At 45.2% G+C, this 15,642-nt stretch overlaps 1 protein-coding gene across 1 annotated transcript in view; it reads left to right on the top strand.

Moving 5' to 3' along the window:
- Window positions 1–15,642, top strand: part of LOC115461790 (regenerating islet-derived protein 4-like) — a 140,085-nt gene that overhangs the window by 17,752 nt on the left and 106,691 nt on the right. The window contains 1 exon segment of the mRNA XM_030191836.1: window positions 12,499–12,580. The gene's annotated coding sequence lies outside the window, so the exon portion shown is untranslated.

Below are 15,642 nucleotides of genomic sequence, written 5' to 3'. Positions count from 1 at the left end.
CCCTCTTAAGGAACGCATTGCGTTCAAGATCTGCACGATTGTATACAAAATCATTCACGCACACGCCCCAATCTACATGCTAAACGCCACAAGATCATCCCGCAAATTTCTCAACCTACACTTCCCCAGCTGTAAAGGACTAAAATACAAGCTGATGCATGCCACTACCTTCTCTTACATAAGCACGCAATTATGGAATGCATTACCTACAGACAAACAATCGACAAAATAATTACCTTCCGCAAATCTCTGAAGACATTGAGCCTGCAAAGAGGTGGGATAATATGAGATACAAATGCAATATCTCTTCAACAAGGCCTACAATGAGAACCTATAGCCACACTGATCCACCTCACCAACTCACTCAGTTAAGAAAGCTCACCTTCTAAAATTACCCCCCAAATCACTCCCTTCCTTCTTCTTTCTCCCCTTACTTAATCTCTGCACAAAACTAAATGTATCTGTTATCCTGTAATGACAATGTTATCAAAATTATGTAAGTAACATTGAACCTGCAAATAAGTGGGAAAATGTGGGATACAAATGCAATAAATAAATAAATAAAAGGGGTTAGACGGTTTCCTAAAGGACAAGTCCATAAACCACTACTAAATGGATTTGGGAAAAATCCACAATTCCAGGAATAACATGTATAGAATGTTTGTATGTTTGGGAAGCTTGCCAGGTGCCCTTGGCCTGGATTGGCCGCTGTCATGGACAGGATGCTGGGCTCGATGGACCCTTGGTCAGGTCAGGAGATTTGCTACTCTTCAATTTGTCAAATTGCCCCATTACATCCTCTAGATTTATAGTGATTTCATTCAGTTTCTCCGACTCGTCACCTTTGAATACCATTTCTGGCACTGGTATCTCTCCCAAATCTTCCTCAGTGAAGACCGAAGCAAAGAATTCATTTAATCTCTCCGCTATGACTTTGTCTTCCCTGATTGGCCCTCGGTGATCTAGCGGTCCAACCGATTCTTTTGCTGACTCCTTTTAATATACCTAAATAAATTTTTACTATGTGTTTTTGCCTTCAATGCAATTTTTTTTCTCAAAGTCCCTCTTAGCCTTCCTTATCAGCGCTTTGCATTTGACTTGACATTCCTTATGCTGTTTCTTATTATTTTCAGTCGGTTCCTTGTTCCATTTTCTGAAGGATATTCTTTTAGCTCTAATAGCTTCCTTCACCTCACTTTTTAACCATGCCGGCTGTCGTTTGGTCTTCCTCCCTCCTTTTCTAATATACGGAATATATTTGGCCTGGGCTTCCATGATGGTATTTTTGTACAGCATCCACGTTTGATGTAAATATTCGACCCTTGCAGCTGCTTCTTTAAGTTTTTTTTTTACCGTTCTTCTCATTTTATCATAGTCTCCTTTTTCAAAGTTAAACGCTAATGTATTGGATTTCCTGTTTATACTTACTCCAAAGCTAAAATCAATTCTGATCATATTATGATCACTGTTATCAAGCGGCCGCATCACCATTACCTCCCGCACCAGATCATGTGCTCCACTAAGGACTAGGTCTAGAATTTTTCCTTCTCTTGTTGGCTTCTGTACCAGCTGCTCCATAAAGCAGTCCTTGATTTTGTCAAGGAATTTTACCTCCCTAGCATGCTCCAATGTTACATTTACCCAGTCAATATCAGAGTAATTGAAATCACCCATTATTATCGTGTTGCCCAGTTTGTTAGCCTCCTTGATTTCTGATAACATTTCTACATCCGTGTGTTCATCCTGGCCAGGCGGATGGTAGTGCACTCCTATCACTATCCTTTTCCTCTTTACCCATGGAATTTCAATCCACAGTGATTCCAAGTAGTGATTTGTTTCCTGCAGAATTTTCAATCTATTTGATTCAAGGCCCTCCATAATATACAATGCTACCCCTCCACCAATTCAATCCACCCTATCACTACGATATAATTTGTACCCCAGTAAGACAGTATCCCACTGGTTATCCTCCTTCCACCAGGTCTCAGAGATGCCTATTATATCTAATTTTTCATGTAATGCAATATATAACTAACTTCTGCAAACTATTGAAGACCCATCTCTTTAATAAGGCATACCACAAAGACCAACAAATATGAACTCCTCCACATATACCCAGATTTGTCTTTACTATTTGCTTATTATATTAATATCATGCTGTTCTCTATCATGTTACCCAAGAGCCTTCTGTAATATTAAATGTTCAATTCTCATGTATCTCTACTATTCATGATGTATTGTAAGCCACATTGAGCCTGCAAAGAGGTGGGAAAATGTGGGATACAAATGCAACAAATAAATAAATAAATAAATATTCTAACTCTCCCATCTTATTTCTTAGGCTTCTGACATTCGCATATAGACATTTCAAATTATGTTTGTTGTGCCTATTTATATCATTCTCAGTACTTAACAGTATTAATTTGCAATCTTTTGTCTGATTTACTTTTGTCTGATCTACTATGGTCTCTTTTGCAACCTCACTATCGAGATACCCTATCTTCCCTGTTTTGGTGATAATTTTAAAAGATACCTTATTCTGAACCATGTGCTTTTGAGCAACTGTCGGCCTTTTCCCAGTTTAAAAGATGCTCTATCTCCTTTTTAAATGCCAATGCCAGCAGCCTGGTCCCACCCTGGTTAAGGTGGAGCCCATCCTTTCAAAATAGGCTCCCCCTTCCCCAGAATGTTGTCCAGTTCCTAACAAATCTTAAACCCTCCTCCCTGCACCATCGTCTCATTCACGCATTGAGACTCTGGAGCTCTGCCTGTCTCTTGGGCCCTGCGTGTGGAACAGGTAGCACTTCAGAAAATGCTACCCTAGAGGTTCTGGATTTGAGCTTTCTACCTAAGAGCCTAAATTTGGCTTCCAGAACCTCTCTCCCACATTTTCCTATGTCATTGGTACCCACATTTACCAAGACAGCCAGCTCCTCCCCAGCACTATCTAAAATCCTATCTAGGTGACGCGTGAGGTCCGCCAACTTCTTGAAAATGGAATGGGATTTGTGTTGCAAACCGTACGAGGAGAGATTTGCTGACCTGAACATGTATACCTAGGAGGGAAGGAGAAACAAGGGTGATATGATACAGACGTTCAAATATTTGAAAGGTATTAATCCGCAAACAAACCTTTCCCGGAGACGGGAAAGCGGTAGAACTAGAGGATATGAATTGAAGTTGAAGGGGGTCAGACTCAGGACTAATGACAGGAAGTATTTTTTCACGGAGAGGGTGGTGGATATGTGGAATGCCCTCCCACGGGAGGTGGTGAAGATGAAAATGGTAATGGAATTCAAACATGAGTGGGATAAACACAAAGGAATCCTGTTTAGAAGGAATGGTTCCATGGAATCTTAGCGGAGATTGGGTGGCGACGCCGGTAATTGGAAACAAAACAGGAGCTGGGCAGACTTCTACGGTCTTCGCCCTGATCGTCACTGAATAGATAGGGATGAGCTGGAGTGTAAATTTTAAGGGGCTTCGACGTTAGCTTCAGAACTTAGTACAAGAACAGTACTGGGCAGACTTCTACGGTCTGTGCCCTGAGAAAGGCAAGGACAAATCAAACTCGGATATACATATAAAGTATCACATACCATGTAAATGAGTTTATGTTGTTGGGCAGACTGGATAGACTGTGTAGGTCTTTATCTGCCGTCATTTACTATGTTACCAGGCAGGCAAGTCACCAGGTGATCCTCACGTCCACCAGCCACCCAACTATCTACATGCCTAATAATTGAATCACCAACTACAACAGCCGTCCTAAACCTTCCCACCTGGGCAATAGCTCCTGGAGACACATCCTCGGTTGCGAGAGGATATTGCATTCCCTGGTGTTCTGGTCCTGTCTACAGGATTACTTCCAGCCACACCAGGGTGATGCTGTCCTTTTAGAAGGCCTTCTTCCTCCAAGGCAGCACAGGGGCTGCCAGATTGGAGATGGGACTTCTCTATAATGTCCATGTACCTCTCTGTCTTCTTCAGTTCCTCCAAGTCTGTTACTCCAGCCTCAAGAGAACGGACTTGTTCTCTGAGAGCTAGGTGCTCTTGGCATCAAGCACACACATATGACATCTCACCAAATGGGAGATATTCATACATGTGACACTCAGTGCAAAAGACTGAATAGGACCCCTCTCGCTGCTGGACTAGTGACTTCATCTTAGTATTACAGAGTTATTTAATTAAAACTTCTTAAGTTAATAGGGATATCAGATGAATATAATAGTCCTTTTGACTATTGTAATTTATTTAGGGTTTGCTTCTTAGAAACAAATGAAATGTCATTCTTACTCTAATGAAAATTGAAAATTCCCCTCTTGTTGTCTTAATTAGAATAATTGACTATAAAAAAAAGAGTTGAGCTAGGTGTGGGTGGGAATGAGGACTGAACTGGGCCCTTCTATGCCTTCTAGAGACTACAGTGGGGGAAATAAGTATTTGATCCCTTGCTGATTTTGTAAGTTTGCCCACTGACAAAGACATGAGCAGCCCATAATTGAAGGGTAGGTTATTGGTAACAGTGAGAGATAGCACATCACAAATTAAATCCGGAAAATCACATTGTGGAAAGTATATGAATTTATTTGCATTCTGCAGAGGGAAATAAGTATTTGATCCCCCACCAACCAGTAAGAGATCTGGCCCCTACAGACCAGGTAGATGCTCCAAATCAACTCGTTACCTGCATGACAGACAGCTGTCGGCAATGGTCACCTGTATGAAAGACACCTGTCCACAGACTCAGTGAATCAGTCAGACTCTAACCTCTACAAAATGGCCAAGAGCAAGGAGCTGTCTAAGGATGTCAGGGACAAGATCATACACCTGCACAAGGCTGGAATGGGCTACAAAACCATCAGTAAGACGCTGGGCGAGAAGGAGACAACTGTTGGTGCCATAGTAAGAAAATGGAAGAAGTACAAAATGACTGTCAATCGACAAAGATCTGGGGCTCCACGCAAAATCTCACCTCGTGGGGTATCCTTGATCATGAGGAAGGTTAGAAATCAGCCTACAACTACAAGGGGGGAACTTGTCAATGATCTCAAGGCAGCTGGGACCACTGTCACCACGAAAACCATTGGTGACACATTACGACATAACGGATTGCAATCCTGCAGTGCCCGCAAGGTCCCCCTGCTCCGGAAGGCACATGTGACGGCCCGTCTGAAGTTTGCCAGTGAACACCTGGATGATGCCGAGAGTGATTGGGAGAAGGTGCTGTGGTCAGATGAGACAAAAATTGAGCTCTTTGGCATGAACTCAACTCGCCGTGTTTGGAGGAAGAGAAATGCTGCCTATGACCCAAAGAACACCGTCCCCACTGTCAAGCATGGAGGTGGAAATGTTATGTTTGGGGGTGTTTCTCTGCTAAGGGCACAGGACTACTTCACCGCATCAATGGGAGAATGGATGGGGCCATGTACCGTACAATTCTGAGTGACAACCTCCTTCCCTCCGCCAGGGCCTTAAAAATGGGTCGTGGCTGGGTCTTCCAGCACGACAATGACCCAAAACATACAGCCAAGGCAACAAAGGAGTGGCTCAGGAAGAAGCACATTAGGGTCATGGAGTGGCCTAGCCAGTCACCAGACCTTAATCCCATTGAAAACTTATGGAGGGAGCTGAAGCTGCGAGTTGCCAAGCGACAGCCCAGAACTCTTAATGATTTAGAGATGATCTGCAAAGAGGAGTGGACCAAAATTCCTCCTGACATGTGTGCAAACCTCATCATCAACTACAGAAGACGTCTGACCGCTGTGCTTGCCAACAAGGGTTTTGCCACCAAGTATTAGGTCTTGTTTGCCAGAGGGATTAAATACTTATTTCCCTCTGCAGAATGCAAATAAATTCATATACTTTCCACAATGTGATTTTCCGGATTTAATTTGTGATGTGCTATCTCTCACTGTTACCAATAACCTACCCTTCAATTATGGGCTGCTCATGTCTTTGTCAGTGGGCAAACTTACAAAATCAGCAAGGGATCAAATACTTATTTCCCCCACTGTATCTGTTAATGCTGTGGCAGAAACCAAGTTTTAAAACTATGGGGAAAGGGGTATGGAGACTAGTTAATAAAGATTGCTTGTTTTTTAAATATATTTTAAAAGTCTGTGTTTATCAATATCCTACAATTACTACTACTACTACTACTTAACATTTCTAAAGCGCTACTAGGGTTACGCAGCGCTGTACAGTTTAACAGAGAAGGACAATCCCTGTTCAAGGAGCTTACAATCTAAAGGACAAATGTACAGTCAGTCAAATAGGGCAGTCAAAATGGGACAGTCTAGATTTCCTGAATAGAAGCATAAAGGTTAGGTGCCGAATGTGACATTGAAGAGGTGGGCTTTGAGCAAAGATTTGAAGATGGGCAGGGAGGGGGCTTGGCGAATGGGCTCAGGAAGTTTATTCCAAGCATAGGGTTCCTCTTTTAAACCCTAATCTTTAAGTTACTAAGCTCAGAATAAAATTACATCACTTACAAACAGAGATGTCCTCTTCTCTCAGAACTTCTCAGAAAGAAAGTTGAGTGAGACCTTTCTTCTCTACAGTTTTGATTCTAAGGAGACTATCCTGCTTATTTTCGAAGGAGAAGGGCACCCATCTTCTGACACAAATCGGGAGATGGGCATCCTTCTCCTAAGGTCGCCCAAATCGGCATAATCGAAAGCCGATTTTGGGCATCCTCAACTGCTTTCCATCGCGGGAATGACCAAATTTCCAGGGGGCGTGTCGGCAGTGTACTGAATGTGGGACGGGGGCATGGTTAACAGATGGTCGTCCTTGGCCGATAATGGAAAAAAGAAGGGCGTCCCTCACAAGCATTTGTCCGACTTTACTTGGTCCATTTTTTTTCACAACTAAGCATCAAAAAGGTGCCCAAACTGACCAGATGGCCAACGGAGGGAATCGGGGATGACCTCCCCTGACTTCCCCAGTGGTCACTAACCACCTCCCACCCCGAAAAAAACAACTTCAAAAGCTTTTGTCTTTTTGAGTATGTCCTTTGTTATGCCTCCGTCCAAAATAGTAACATAGTAGATGACGGCAGAAAAAGACCTGCATGGTCCATCTAGTCTGCCCAACAAGGTAAACTCATATGTGCTATTTCTTGTGTATACCTTACCTTGATTTGTATCTGCCATTTTCAGGACACAGACCTTAGAAGTCTTGCCCAGCACTAGCCGCACCTCCCAATCTTGGCTAAGCAGAAATGTGGATGTTTCTGTGAGAAGGACATCCATGCCTTTGCTATGTCTCCAACACCCTCTTTATTTATTTATTTGGATTTTGGATCACAAGTAGCAGTAGTGGGATTTGAACCAGCCACCTTGGGATTTCAAGACCAGTGCTTTAACCACTAGGCTACTCTGCCACTCCTCCATTCAATTCCCTTGAAATTTGGACATCCCTGTGTGTGGGGGGTGGCAGTATGCCAGTCCCTTGGGGGAGGAGGTATGTGTGTGTCAGAGGAGGCATAACAAAAGCATGGACGTCCTTCTTTCAAACATTTTGGACATCCTCAACTGCCCCCCACAGGGATGGCCAAATTTCAAGGGAGTGGAGTAGAGTGGAGAAGTGGCAGAGTGGCCTAGTGGTTAGAGCACTGGTCTTGCAATCTAAAGGTGGCCTGTCCAAATCCCACTGCTGCTACTTGTGATCCAAAATCCAAATAAATACATAAAGAGGGCGTCAGAGGCATAGCAAAGGCATGGATGTTGTTCTCACAGAAGCATCCACATCTTGGACACCGTCACAGGGAAGGACGTCCTCAACTGCCGTCGCTTCCCCTCGTTAGTCTGACGTCGGTGCCGGGCAAGATGGTGGAGGCTATTATTAAGAATAAAATTGCAGAGCATATACAAAAACATGGACTGATGAGACAAAGTCAGCACGGATTTAGTGAAGGGAAGTCTTGCCTCACCAATCTAATGCATTTTTTTGAGGGGGTAAGCAAACATGTGGACAATGGGGAGCCGGTTGATATTGTATATCTGGATTTTCAGAAGGCGTTTGACAAAGTGCCGCACGAAAGACTCCTGAAGAAATTGCAGAGTCATGGAATCGGAGGTAGGGTATTATTATGGATTAAGAACTGGTTGAAAGATAGGAAGCAGAGAGTAGGATTGCGTGGCCAGTATTCTCAGTGGAGGAGGGTAGTTAGTGGGGTCCCGCAGGGGTCTGTGCTGGGTCCGTTGCTTTTTAATGTATTTATAAATGACCTAGAGATGGGAATAACTAGTGAGGTAATTAAATTCGCCGATGACACAAAATTATTCAGGGTCGTCAAGTCGCAGGAGGAATGTGAACGATTACAGGAGGACCTTGCGAGACTGGGAGAATGGGCGTGCAAGTGGCAGATGAAGTTCAATGTTGACAAGTGCAAAGTGATGCATGTGGGTAAGAGGAACCCGAATTATAGCTACGTCTTGCAAGGTTCCGCGTTAGGAGTTACGGATCAAGAAAGGGATCTGGGTGTCGTCGTCGATGATACGCTGAAACCTTCTGCTCAGTGTGCTGCTGCGGCTAGGAAAGCGAATAGAATGTTGGGTGTTATTAAGAAGGGTATGGAGTCCAGGTGTGCGGATGTTATAATGCCGTTGTATCGCTCCATGGTGCGACCGCACCTGGAGTATTGTGTTCAGTACTGGTCTCCGTATCTCAAAAAAGATATAGTAGAATTGGAAAAGGTACAGCGAAGGGCGACGAAAATGATAGTGGGGATGGGACGACTTTCCTATGAAGAGAGGCTGAGAAGGCTAGGGCTTTTCAGCTTGGAGAAGAGACGGCTGAGGGGAGATATGATAGAAGTGTATAAAATAATGAGTGGAATGGATCGGGTGGATGTGAAGCGACTGTTCACGCTATCCAAAAATACTAGGACTAGAGGGCATGAGTTGAAGCTACAGTGTGGTAATTTAAAACGAATCGGAGAAAATTTTTCTTCACCCAACGTGTAATTAGACTCTGGAATTCATTGCCGGAGAACGTGGTACGGGCGGTTAGCTTGACGGAGTTTAAAAAGGGGTTAGATAGATTCCTAAAGGACAAGTCCATAGACCGCTATTAAATGGACTGGAAAAATTCCTCATTTTTAGGTACAACTTGTCTGGAATGTTTTTACGTTTGGGGAGCGTGCCAGGTGCCCTTGACCTGGATTGGCCACTGTCGGTGACAGGATGCTGGGCTAGATGGACCTTTGGTCTTTCCCAGTATGGCACTACTTATGTACTTATGTACTTATGTACTTATGTACTTATGTAGGAAGGAAATCGTGTGCAAATGAGCTAACAGCAAGCAGCTCATTTGCATGAAATTTCCTTCATGCATGCCCGTTCCTTTCCACATCAGTAAGGGAAGGGCTTTTTCCATTCAGTTAGTGGGACCAGTGTACTACGAATGCTGGCTCCTCCCATGACCAAATGGCTTGGATTTGGTCGTTTCTGAGATGGGTGTCCTCGCTTTCCATTATCGCCAAAAAACAGGGACGGCCATCTCTAAGGTCGACCTAAATTTCATGATTTGGGCATCCCCAACCGTATTATCGAAACGAAAGATGGACGTCCATCTTGTTTCAACAATACGGGTTGCCCCGCCCTTTTGCAGGGCCGTCCTTAGAGGTGGGCACCCCTGTTCGATTATCCCCCTCTATTTCAAACAAACCCTTTTGAAACGGTGACACTAGCATCAGTTGTTCTTTCAGTCTGTTAGACTGGACCAGACGTAGCGAAGTGGTCTTAGAAGTTCAGAGGTGAAACCCTGTAAGATTTGTGAAACTATTCAAGCAGCTTTGAACCCGAGTCTTTCTGCAATTGGAAAAGCCAGTGCAGTTTGTTAAGATGAGTTAAAACACACACAATACAATAACATTTCTATTCCGCTATTTACTAAGTACATAAGTAATGCCACACTGGGAAAGACCAAGGGTCCATCGAGCCCAGCATCCTGTCCATGACAGCGGCCAATCCAGGCCAAGGGCACCTGGCAAGCTTCCCAAACGTACAAACATTCTATACATGTTATTCCTGGAATTGTGGATTTTTCCCAAGTCCATTTAGTAGTGGTTTATGGACTTGTCCTTTAGGAAACCGTCTAGCCCCTTTTTAAACTCTGCTAAGCTAACCACCTTCACCACGTTCTCCGGCAACGAATTCCAGAGTTTAATTATGCGTTGGGTGAAGAAATATTTCTCCGGTTTGTTTTAAATTTACTACACTATAGTTTCATCGCATGCCCCCTAGTCCTAGTATTTTTGGAAAGCGTGAACAGACACTTCACATCCACCTGTTCCATTCCGCTCATTATTTTATATACCTCTATCATGTCTCCCCTCAGCCGTCTCTTCTTCAAGCTGAAAAGCCCTAGCCTCCTTAGTCTTTCTTCATAGGAAAGTTGTCCCATCCCCGCTATCATTTTAGTCGCCCTTCGCTGCACCTTTTCCAATTCTACTATAACTTTCTTGAGATGCGGTGACCACAATTGAACACAGTACTCAAGGTGCGGTCGCACCATGGAGCGATACAACGGCTTATAACATCCTCACACCTGTTTTCCATACCTTTCCTAATAATACCAAACATTCCATTCGCTTTCCTAGTCGCAGTAGCACACTGAGCAGAAGGTTTCAGTGTATTATCCACCCAGGTCCCTTTCTTGGTCCGTAACGCCTAACGTGGAACCTTGCATGACGTAGCTATAATTCAGGTTCTTTTTTCCCCACATGCATCACCTTGCACTTGCTCACATTAAACGTCATCTGCCATTTAGCCACCCAGTCTCCCAGTTTTGTAAGGTCCTTCTATAATTTTTCACAATCCTATCGCAAGTTAACGACTTTGAATAACTTTGTGTCATCAGAAAATGTAATTACCTCGCTAGTTACTCCCATCTCTAAATCATTTATAAATATATTAAAAAGCAGTGGTCCTAGCACAGACCCCTGAGGAACCCCACTAACTACCCTTCTCCATTGTGAATACTGCCCATTTAACCCACTCTCTGTTTCTTGTCCTTCAACCAGTTTTTAATCCAGAATAGGACTTTTCCTCCTATCCCATGACCTTCCAATTTCCTCTGTAGCCTTTCATGAGGTACCTTGTCAAACGCCTTTTGGAAATCCAGATACACTATATCAACCGGTTCCCCTTTGTCCACATGTTTGTTTACTCCTTCAAAGAATTGAAGTAAATTGGTCAGGCAAGATTTCCCCAACAAAAGCTGTGCTGACTTGGTCTCAGTAATCCATGTCCTTGGATCAATGCGGATTACAATATAAAATAAAACTAGGCCAACACTAGGAAGAGGAACAACATCATTCATAATCTGTCTAAACTGACTTAGTACATCAGGTAATTTCAATAAGCTAATGATTTTAGATAGGAAATAAACGAGTTTTCAATAACTTTGTGAGCGAGGCATTCCATCTGAGCAGGGCTGCCGAGAGACTGGGCTGGGCCCGGGTCAAGGCCGCCCCCGGGGCCCCACCCCTGAGGTCATCATCACCGCCCCCGGGCCACCACGCCACAGTCCCCACCCGCCCCCCTCCGCCGCCGGGCCCTCTGCTTTGAAATGAGCACAGCGCCTCACCTGTCACCTCGCTCAGTGACTGAAAGCGCAGCAGCAGCAGATTGGATTTGCCTCCCTTCAGGCCTTCCCTCCCTGTGTCCCGCCCTCAGGGAACTCACATCAGATGAGGGCGGGACACAGGGAGGGAAGGCCCAAAGGGAGGCAAATCCGATCTGCCACTGCTGTGCTTTCAGTCACGGAGGTGACAGATGAGGTGCTGTGATGATTTCAATGTAGGGGGCCAGGCCCGGTGGCGGACGAAGGGGGGCGGGTGGGGACTGCGGCGTGGCGACCTCGGGGGCGGGGCCGAGGGCAGGTGAGATTGGGGAGTGCGGCACCGGACCCCCATTGGAGGCCCGGGGAATTTTGTCCCTCCTGCCCCCCCCCCCCCCCGGCGGCCCTGCATCTGAGTGGTACATTTGTACCCCGCACTTTCCCACTCATGGCAGGCTCAATGCAGCAGGCAATAGAGGGTTAAGTGACTTGCCCAGAGTCACAAGGAGCTGCTTCACTTTGCCAAGGTGTATAAGAACTAAGAACCAGTTTTTGATTCAGTCTACTGTCATTTGTAAACTGGATTTCCATTAACCCCTGACTTAGACATATGTTTATACTGAAACACAGCTGTGTCGGGTTCTTTGAATACTTTTGATGCTGTCAATAAAAGAATCATGTGGTTCCTATATTTGACTGATTGACTGCACTTATTATTTTATTTAATTAAAATTTTTCTATACCTCCTATAACTAGGTGGTTTCCATAAAAACATTCTTCTTTCATCTGTGGTTTATTTCACATTTTTTTACCCTGGGAAGCTGCAACTTCCTATCTTGGTTCCTTGTCCTTTCATGGTGTATTAATGAAGCTTTTTAAATTTGAATCCATTTTCAAACGCTGTGTTTCTGTTTGATTTTACAGGCAGAAGGCTTTACAAAAACGACGTCTGGCATGTTTTCTGTGCTGCTACTGACCTGTATCGCTCTCAGTGAGGTCTTGGTTGGTGAGTCCTGCATTTCTCCTCTTCGGGGGGGGGGGGGGGGGGGGGGGGGAGCAGTATCTCCAAATGTTTTTTTCTTTGCACATACCATGACAGTAATGAACCTCACTCCTGAGCCAGGGAATGTGGAGTATGATTTCAGTCTCTCAAATTTATTGCTAATGCTTGCAAACTACTTGCATTGTGCCAGAGACAAACTTCCTTCTGGCGTTCATAAGGTGAAACATGTATAAGCAACTTATCTAGGTGTGATTGGAAATTCTTGAATAAGGCTTGTGGCACCCAAAATGTTGGGAAGTATTTCTATATCCTTCAGCCACATTTTCTCAGACTGCATTTCTTGATAGTTAAGATCTCGTCTCTATCTACACCAGAGATTTTCAACCTTTTTTCGTCTCATGGCATACTACAGGGTTCTAAAATTGTCAAGGCAAAACCCCCACACATGGTCCAGCAGCATTTGTCCCTCTTCCCCCTCCCCCCCCCCCCCCCCCGCACCCCCACACAAACTCCACCCATCTCCTCCACTGCTAATTCCAGACTCCCGTTCCTTTTATCTTTCTGCACCATATACCTGGAATAGACTTCCTGAGCCAGTACATCAAGTTCCATCTCTGGCCTTCTTCAAATCTACTTAGCAGTTCCCTTATCCCTTACTTGTCCTATTTGTCTGTCCTGATTAGATTGTAAACTCTGTCGAGCAGGGGCTGTCTTTCATGTTCAAGAGTACAGTATGTCTAGTAGCACTTTAGAAATGATAAGTAGCAATAGTAGTAATTTTCTCCGAGGACAAGCAGACTGCTTGTTCTCATACTTGGGTCAACATCCACGTCGGGCCAGGATCGGACGTTTTTGCCAGCAAAATCTCAAAAAAAATCTTCCAGAGTCTTCTGGCGCGCGAGCGATGCGCAGCGCGTACCGGTTTCCCGTGTGTCATGTGAGAAAGTCCCTCAGTGCTTTTTTTCTCCGCGTCTGAGGTGACATGGCTTTCGCTTTTCGCTGTGTTCCTCTCGGCCCAGGAAGAGTCTCTGCACGATTGTTTATACTTTTCTTCTTATTTTATTTCGTCTTTCTACAAAATTTAAAAAAAAAAGAAAAAAACTAGAGTACTTCCTTTATTTCCTTAGTTTAGTCACTAGTTTTAAGTTTCTTTTCTTTTCGCTGCGGCCGTCTTTTTAGGCCGCACGGTCGAGTCGTTTCCCTTTTTTGTGCCTTTTTAATTGGCATAATCGCATCCTTTAATTTCGCAGACGCCGTTTTTCCGTCCATGTCATCGAGGACACCCATAGCTTTTAACGTTGTACTCGGTGCAACCGGACCATCTTGGGTACCGACCCCCACGAGTGGTGTCTCCAGTGCCTTGGGCCCGATCATCTTCCAGCTGCCTGTAAGCTGTGCCCTTTGATGAAAAAACGGACCCAAGTGTCTCGGGAGACTCAATGAAAAAAACTTTTTGTGGATCGGTCCGGTTCTTCGACGTCGGCATCAACATCGGTACCGAGGTCAGCGGCACCGACATTGAGGGAAGCATCGTCTTCGAGAGCACAGGTAATGGCTGCCGAACAACCACATCGCGCTGGGAGCAGTGAGGCATCGAGTGGGTCTCCACCTGTCTCGAGGCTTACTGCTATGCAGGCCCCCCCAGGACCAACCTTCGTTGCACTCAGCCCCGAGGAGGCATGAGGATTCCACGTCCTCCTCTTCGGTACCGAGGAGTCTCGATGACGGGCGTCGAGCGAAGGCTAAGAAGCACCGTCATCGATCTCCTTCCATGTGTGGTACCGAGAGCTCTGGGGAGCCGAGGGATTCAGCACCCGAGAAGCGTTGGCGCCGAGAGGACCGCTCACCTTCTATACAGGAGCTGCCAATGCGTCGGTCTTCTGGCAGCCTGGTACTGGCTCTCGAGCCCCCACAGATTCTGCCACCAGCTCCTGCACCGGCCCCGCAGCCTTTTCCGATGGAGGCTCTCGACGAGCGCATCAGGGCCCTTCTTCCAGAGCTTCTGGAGGGATTGCTGCGCCAGTCTGCCTTGGTGCCAGGGGTGCTTGCGCCTTCTGCACTGTCGGTTGAAGCGGCATCTGGTCCTTCGCCTGTGGTGAGGTCCCCGACCTCGGTGCCGCTTGCGGCATCGGCGTCGGCTGCCACCCGGGTCGACTCTCCTTCGACATCGGCGGAGGAAGCTTCGCCACAGTCCAGGCAGGGGTTGACTTCTCGACATCCCCCTCGAGGTCGACGTTCCTCGGCGTCGAGACAGGCTTGGGTTCCAGCTGCTCTTAGAAAGCTTTTGTCCGATACTGAGGATGAGCGTTCATGGGGGGAAGAAGAAGAGGCAGTTTGTGTGGTGAATGGGAGCAGCTTTGGATGGAGTTTGTCGATGACGTGTCCAGCCCTTGAAACAGCCCGATAGTGGCGAAACAGGGTTCTCCTGTTGGGCTTTATAGTTACTGTATGCTGTGAACTCGGACCAGTGGCTTCATGACTATCCAAGTTAAGTGATGAATTCCTCCCTTCTCACCCATTACTTCCCTCAACCGTAACTGTGTTGTTTGTCTGTATTATTTAGATTGTAAGCTCTTTTGATCAGGGACTGTCTCTTTGTATCAGGTGTTCAGCGCTGCGTGCATCTGGTAGCGCTATACAAATGCTAATAATAATAATAATAATTAATGTTTTTTTCACCGGATGTATGGCGTGAAAACAGGCCTCTACCATAGAGTATTGTGGAAGGTGTATGTGCACGTAATTCATGAATGAGAAGAGTGGAGCTTTTTTTTGTGAAGACAAGTGATTGAAGAGGAGTTCTCTAAAGCTTGAAAGGTTTTTCCTTTAAAGAGTTATCTCCATGGTTTCTGAAGTCTTTTTTTCTCCACATATTTTCACTAATAGAAGTGACTTTACACCTCCAATACATGGTTTCATTGAGTAGGATTTTGTTGTGATAATAGTTGAGTTATATTCTACTATTCCTTAACTTATTTCAGGAAAAAGAAGATCCCAGATACTTTTCTGAAGAAGAGTCCTATGGGGTCCCCTCTGATCCTACTCTGCCCATTGAGAGTAGGATG

Source organism: Microcaecilia unicolor, chromosome 1 (assembly GCF_901765095.1).
Source record: "Microcaecilia unicolor chromosome 1, aMicUni1.1, whole genome shotgun sequence".
NCBI lineage: Eukaryota > Metazoa > Chordata > Amphibia > Gymnophiona > Siphonopidae > Microcaecilia > Microcaecilia unicolor.
Note: the sequence above shows the minus strand (reverse complement) of the source record. Positions and strands in the feature narration are given on the sequence as shown.